Raw genomic sequence first — 6,863 nt, 5'->3', positions numbered from 1 at the left:
TCAAGTACAAAAAATGTTGACAATGAGTTATAAATAATGTAGAACTAATTTGTAAATGTTATACAAATATAGTTATAAATGATAATACCAAATAATAATTTACGAATGTATATAAATTATTTGTTCATGATTAGTTCCTTATCTACAAATACCTTATAAAGGTCTTATAACTGAGTGTTATTATAAAGTGTTACCCAACTCTCTTAACCAATTAAAATACAGGTCTCCTATATTTTACAAATATAAACAAACCTTTTACAACCACAGAATGAATATAAAACTCATGTTTAAAGGGGGCAAAAAATCCAATAAATCAAAAGCCAATAGTGGGCCATACTGCAATCACAAATTGAACAAAGACTGTTTCAGAGAGGAGAGGAGGCGGAGGTAGCCCATGGCAGTGTCTGTCAAGCTTGATAAGAACTTTGTGCCAAAGATCAGTGATATAAATATACTATTATTCATCATGCACATTGTGCGTGCAGGTTGAGTAACAGCACCTTTCACTTCATTACATTTCCAAGAAGATCTCAAGCGATGACACGGCAATAACAATTTATTGCCCGGCATTATATTCTGGCAGCCATATGTATCGTACATATTTCAAAGGGTTTCGTTTGATCGATGGCAATATTTTCAAAGAACTTCTATTTGGAAACCATTTAATGTGAGGCAGGCAGAAAATGGAAACATACAGTATAGTGTCTGAACTAAGCCAACCTCCCTATATGCATCACACACACCTTAGTAAGGTGGTGTGACCAATCTTTAACCCACTCTCAGGTGTAGAAGCTGGATGTTTATTGCATGTGTGGAGGTTAGCGTTCCACCTTGGTTCCAGGTGCTTCACATCCAGAACAGTGTGAGTGTGCATGTATGTGTATGTTGTATGTGTGTGTGTGTGTGTGTGTGTGTGTGTGTGTGTGTGTGTGTGTGTGTGTGTGTGTGTGTGTGTGTGTGTGTGTGTGTGTGTGTGTGCGTGTGCATGTGCATGTGCGTGTGTGTGCATGTGCGTGTGTGTGTGTGTGTGTGTGTGTGTGTGTGTGTGTGTGTGTGTGTGTGTGTGTGTGTGTGTGTGTGTGTGTGTGTGTGTGTGTGTGTGTGTGTGTGTGTGTGTGTGTGTGTGCATGTTGGAGTCAGGAGTCTTCTCTCCAGACCTTATAACGCTGTAAATCCATCACGTCCTGACCTTCCCCTCTCGGAACAGATACCTGCCCCTCACACAACAGAAATATACGACAGTCACGCTCCCGACTTCAACCACAAACCATATGGATCTGAACAAAGTTTCTATTACTACATTATGTTGGAGTCAAGGGGACTGTTGTGAAGAGGCCAGATTTAACTGTAAATCCATCACACGCCGTCCTTAAGATTCCTTTATGTACTCTAGCTCTAACTGGCCTTTTTGTACAACAGCGTGTTTGCCCTCAAAATGGTTTGGCATACTCACAAAACTAAGTTTAATGTACAGCCTATCCAGAATGATGGATGTAGTGCAGACAGACCATCGGCATGGGTCCTTCAGGCCATTCCACTGCCTTAAAACTCAACAATGTGTCCTTTTGAAATCAGTGTTGTTGTTTTTTTGTAAATATCCTGCTCTAATTCGACGTCAACGGAGAGCGTGAATTAATAAAGCTGAGTCGTTCTTTCTATCAGGCGTTCGCCATCGTGGCCCATAGATCCCTGTGGCCCCTCCACCCGCCAGAGGACTTCAGGCTATAGCCAAGTCAATATCGTATTTGACTAAAGACATTCTTAGTCAACTAATTCATAGTATTCTCTGATATTTTGAGCTCCGAGCCTTGACATTTAGCCTTTATCCTATTTTCATACTAGCGCTCGTTTTCCCTATGCTTTCTCTTTTGTTGTTGTTGTTGTTCTTAACTCTATTCTATTTAAATCTTTCAAAAATGTTCTTATGTACCCCAGTTGCTATTGCATGTACATATTTGTATTTTATTACATGTATATTATGTACATACATACCAACTATTTTGCCTGTTTTATTCTCCACCTATCGATCATCCATAGCAAGCAACACTACTATCACCGACACATCCAAGAAGGGGGATCCCCCCTTGAATGGCCCTTCTAAGGTTTCTCTCCTCCACATTGCCTGAGGTGCTTTTTTCCTATTATACTAGGTTTTTAGTGAGTTTTTCATTACCTTCGCTGGGGTATGTCTGGGAGTGTTGCATTTATTTATTTTACATTTATTTTGGATTTCTTTTTTGTTCTTGATTTATTGTGATGTTTCTTCTTGACTTGTTTAAAGAAGACTTGTCTGGCCCATGGGGACATTAACGTGTGATTTGATTTGATTTATGATTTGATTCTCATGGCACTTTTAACTTTTTTTTTGCCATGCTATAATATGGCACAATGCCACAGCTCATTGGCCACGGTTGTCATTTCATGATGATCACCTGTTATTTGATTACAATCAAGGTTGGCACCTTGCATGGTTGCCTCCGCCATTGGTGTATGAATGGGTGAGTGAATGGGTGAATGTGAGGCATAAAAAAACGCTTTGGAAAAAAGCTGTACTACTACTACTACTACTACTACTACTACTACTACTACTACTACTACTACTACTACTACTACTACTACTACTACTACTACCAGTACTCGAGTTGTGAAAAAAAAACAGGGGGGATGGTCAGGGCTGCAGATCTGCAGAGTTTGGGGGGGACGCAGAGAAGGGGGTCCGGGGGCATCGTCCCCTGGTAGAACATTGTTATGATTTTAATACACAAATGAAGCTTTTAGGAGTATTTTGAAACTAGAATTATAGAGCGGGAGTAGATACACTACTCTTGATAGCACATATTATTGGGGGGGACAATTCATATTTTTTCAAATTTGGGGGGGACATGCAAAAGTGGCTGTAATGGAAGTATATGGTCTTGTAGGTTAACAGTCCCAATTTACCATTTTGTTCAAACCAACAAAGTAAAATGTGTTTCTAGAATATTGAATTATAGTGTATTTAAAAAAAACCTGTTACTGGTATATGATCAAAACTGGTATCTAAAGGGTTGATTTTCAATTGTGATTAATTAAATCATTATGTAAATTAAACAATAACCCCTTCTGAAAAAAGGAGGAAAACAATGAGAAGAATATTGATCCATCATCATTTTATTGCAGTTCAAATACAAATATTTGATCTTACCATTCCCAAAGTTAGTTTTTTTAACAGGGCATCAAATGCTAATTGAAACTGCTTAGAAAAACAAATTCAAAATATATTCAAAAGTATACAGAGAATACAAAATAGGACCAATCTTGTCAATGGCTACCTACCCCACTCTCCCCCATCTCATAGAAGTTTCCAAAGATTTCCATAATCATGCTTTTCGTCCTCAATCTTTCTTTCGGTATAAAGATTCAGCACTATGGACAATGTCTGCTCAAAATAATTTATTTGTGGATGACAAACAAATGCAATGACTAAATACAATACGGAATAAACTAAATAAACACATTTTGCATATCATATCCCAGTCTGAGCGCAGTTGGTATATCCAAACATGGCAGTGGAAAAATATGGGTGATTTTGCGCAAGCTCCCACACACGCGCCCGTATTCCGATCCGCGCAATAATATTCACAGGGGTAGGTATCCTCGTGGGACACAAGTTGCCAATGCATTGTCCTGTGGGATAATGCCCCCTGCGGCGATATTAATTGAGGGCCGGTTTTGCGGTGGAGAAATTTATCAGAATCAGATACAAGGAATTTGCTTTGGTCATTTTCGGTGCGACATTACAGACAGACATTTACAGACAGATAATACAATAAAGATGTGGAGTCAAATTAAATGAAATATGAACTAAGTTAAGCACAATAGAATAGAATAGAATTATGAAATCAAATATAGGCCAGAGTTGTACAAAAGAGATTGAATCAAATTAAATGGGATATCAACTAAATTAAATATAGCACAATAGAATATAGTACAATTATAATAAAAAAAAAAAAAATTGGAATAGGACAGACAAACTGCAATGATGAAAGATAGTGAGAAAAACAAAGGACGCAGTGTGTCATGAAAATACAAATTAAGCAAGGTCTATACATTATGAAGTAAACTAAATAGAATACAAAATGAACGGAATACTAATGGTAAAAAATACTGTTATGTCTATGCCTCATTTCGGGTTTATTTTTCCTCTTCCTGATATCTGCCAACAGTGCTGTCAGGTGCAGACTGCTCCACGAGCCAACTGCGCTGGAGCAGATCAGGAGCAAACTGCACACATTAGGGCATGTCTGCGCTAGTACTTGCTATACTTATTTTATTTTATTTTATTTTATACTTATCTTTTTTGTCTAGCACAGTCTCTGGAGCGTAACAGAAAGAAGCATTTTGTATAAAAGTATTCTGTACTTCTGTATGACAACTAATAAAGAAACTTGAACTAGTATTTCATCCGTCCTTTGTGGATAGCTTGCAAAGACGGAGCAGATAACGCGCACTAAACTCACGCAGTTATTGGTGCAATTAGCACCGCACAATCCATTCTTTGTGGATTCTGCCCTGAATGTTGAAATAGCAGTAATACCATGTTCATTGATACAATGACATAAGGGATGGAAGGGATGGAAAGGGGGGATGGCCGTTTTAGAAGGGGGATGATATTGACTGTTTTTATTTCAAGGGGGATGCCATCCCCCTTCATCCCCCCTCAACTGGAGTACTGACTACTACTACTACTACTACTACTACTACTACTACTACTGCTACTACTACTACTGCTACTACTACTACTACTGCTACTACTACTACTGCTACTACCGGGGGTGTAAAGTACTTGAGTAATTGTACTTTGTTACAATACTTAAGTACTGTTTTTGGGGATTTGTACTTTACTCAAGTATTATTAGGTTTGTATACTTGTACTTTTATTCAATTATTAATCCTGCGGCCGCACTTTATTTAAAAACAGCCAATCAAATCCCCATCAATGGAAAATTAACCCGCCCATACCCATGCTGATTGGTCCTTGTGCAAGACTAGAAAGCGGGGATCTTTGATTAAACACCTGCTATCAGAAAAATAGACAGTCAGAGTGACAAGCTACAGAAGGTGGCCACAAACGATAGTACAAGTGATGAAGAGGACGAAACGGAACATTTCATTGCCCCCGAATAAAAAAAAATTTTACTTTTACTTTTTAGTACTTAAGTACATTTAAAAGTAGAAACTTTTTGACTTTTACTCAAGTGTGTTTTTAGCCAGATACTCTGACTTTAACTTGAGTACGATTTTGAGACAGTACCCATACTTTCACTTAAGTATAATTTCTGGGTACTTTTTACACCCCTGCCCCTACTACTACTACTACTACTACTACTACTACTACTACTACTACTACTACTACTACTACTACTACTACTACTACTACTACTACTACTACTACTACTACTACTACTACTACTACTACTACTACTGTAAAGATTTACCATGGAATATAAAACCTTTTTGCTGAATGGTAAACTACTCTTTCCAATGAACTTATAGTACAGTTACACGGTCGGACTATCGCTATTCTGTATAAAGGTGAACACATTCCAGAGGAAATGTCTTCCATCTATGGGAGTCGTCTCACCCAGGTTTGACCTTCCCACACAGTCGGTTCCGTGGCTTTGGAAAAACCTGACCGTCGGTACATGTGGACGCTATTGGAGTGTAAATACCTAAACAAGGGAAAGTTCCCACTCCGGCCTTATCAAATGGAAACATCAACCCTGTTTGTTTTGGGTTGCCGCTCGTTATCTGGTATCTCCCAGTTTTTCTTTTCTTTTTTTGTGTTTTTTTTTTACAAAGTCGGTCTTGTGTATCTTTTCGGAAGAAAGCAAAAAAGATTAAATGGTTTAAACACACAAACAGGTGCTTGCTACAAAAGGTCCATTGTTTATGTTTGCCTTTCAAGATAAAGTGTCGTGCTTTACTGTTAATAGATTTATGGGTAATCAGTTGTAAAGGTAGAATCTGTAATACTGTCAAACTGCAACCTTTAGGCAAATGTTTACATGTTCTGTTTTGATCTGATGTGTGGGTTGGAGTTGAGTGGTGATGGGAGAAGGCTTGCTAGTGCTGGCTACACCTCAGGTTCTGCCAGGAGAGGTCTGGAGGAATTCACAGTATTAAAAGTGACTAAACTCCAGGGGCACAATTGGCAGTGTAGAGGTCTAAGCACTCGCCTAGCAACACAGAGACCCGGGTTCAATTCCCGGCAGCAGTACCTCCGACTTGGTCTGTTGTCCCTACGAACACAATTGGCAGTGGTGTTGGACGTCGGTGGGGTATGAGTCCTGGTTGTTGCAACAGTGACTCCTACTGGATGTCTCACGGCACTTGTTCAGCAGGGAGGGGGAAAGAAGCGGCTGGCAACTCCAGATGTATCGGAGGACGCATGTGGTAGTCTACACCCTCCTCAGACCGACAGTAGGGCACCATGTGGTAGGTGGTAGTCTACACCCTCCTCAAACTGACAGTAGGGCAGCATGTGGTAGTCTACTCTACACCCTCCTCAGAATGACAGTAGGGCAGCATGTGGTAGTCTACTCTACACCCTCCTCAGAATGACAGTAGGGCAGCATGTGGTAGTCTACTCTACACCCTCCTCAGAATGACAGTAGGGCATCATGTGGTAGTCTACACCCTCCTCAGACTGACAGTAGAGCAGCATGTGGTAGTCTACACCCTCCTCAGACTGACAGTAGGGCAGCATGTGGTAGTCTACACCCTCCTTAGACTGACAGTAGGGCAGCATGTGGTAGTCTACACCCTCCCCAGACCAACAGTAGGTCCACATGTGGTAGTCTACACCCTCCCCAGACCGACAG

This window comes from Notolepis coatsorum (assembly GCF_963971535.1).
Source record: "Notolepis coatsorum genome assembly, chromosome: 1".
In the NCBI taxonomy this organism is placed as follows: Eukaryota; Metazoa; Chordata; class Actinopteri; order Aulopiformes; family Paralepididae; genus Notolepis; species Notolepis coatsorum.
The sequence above is the reverse complement of the archived record's forward strand: the minus strand, read 5'-3'. Positions refer to the sequence as shown.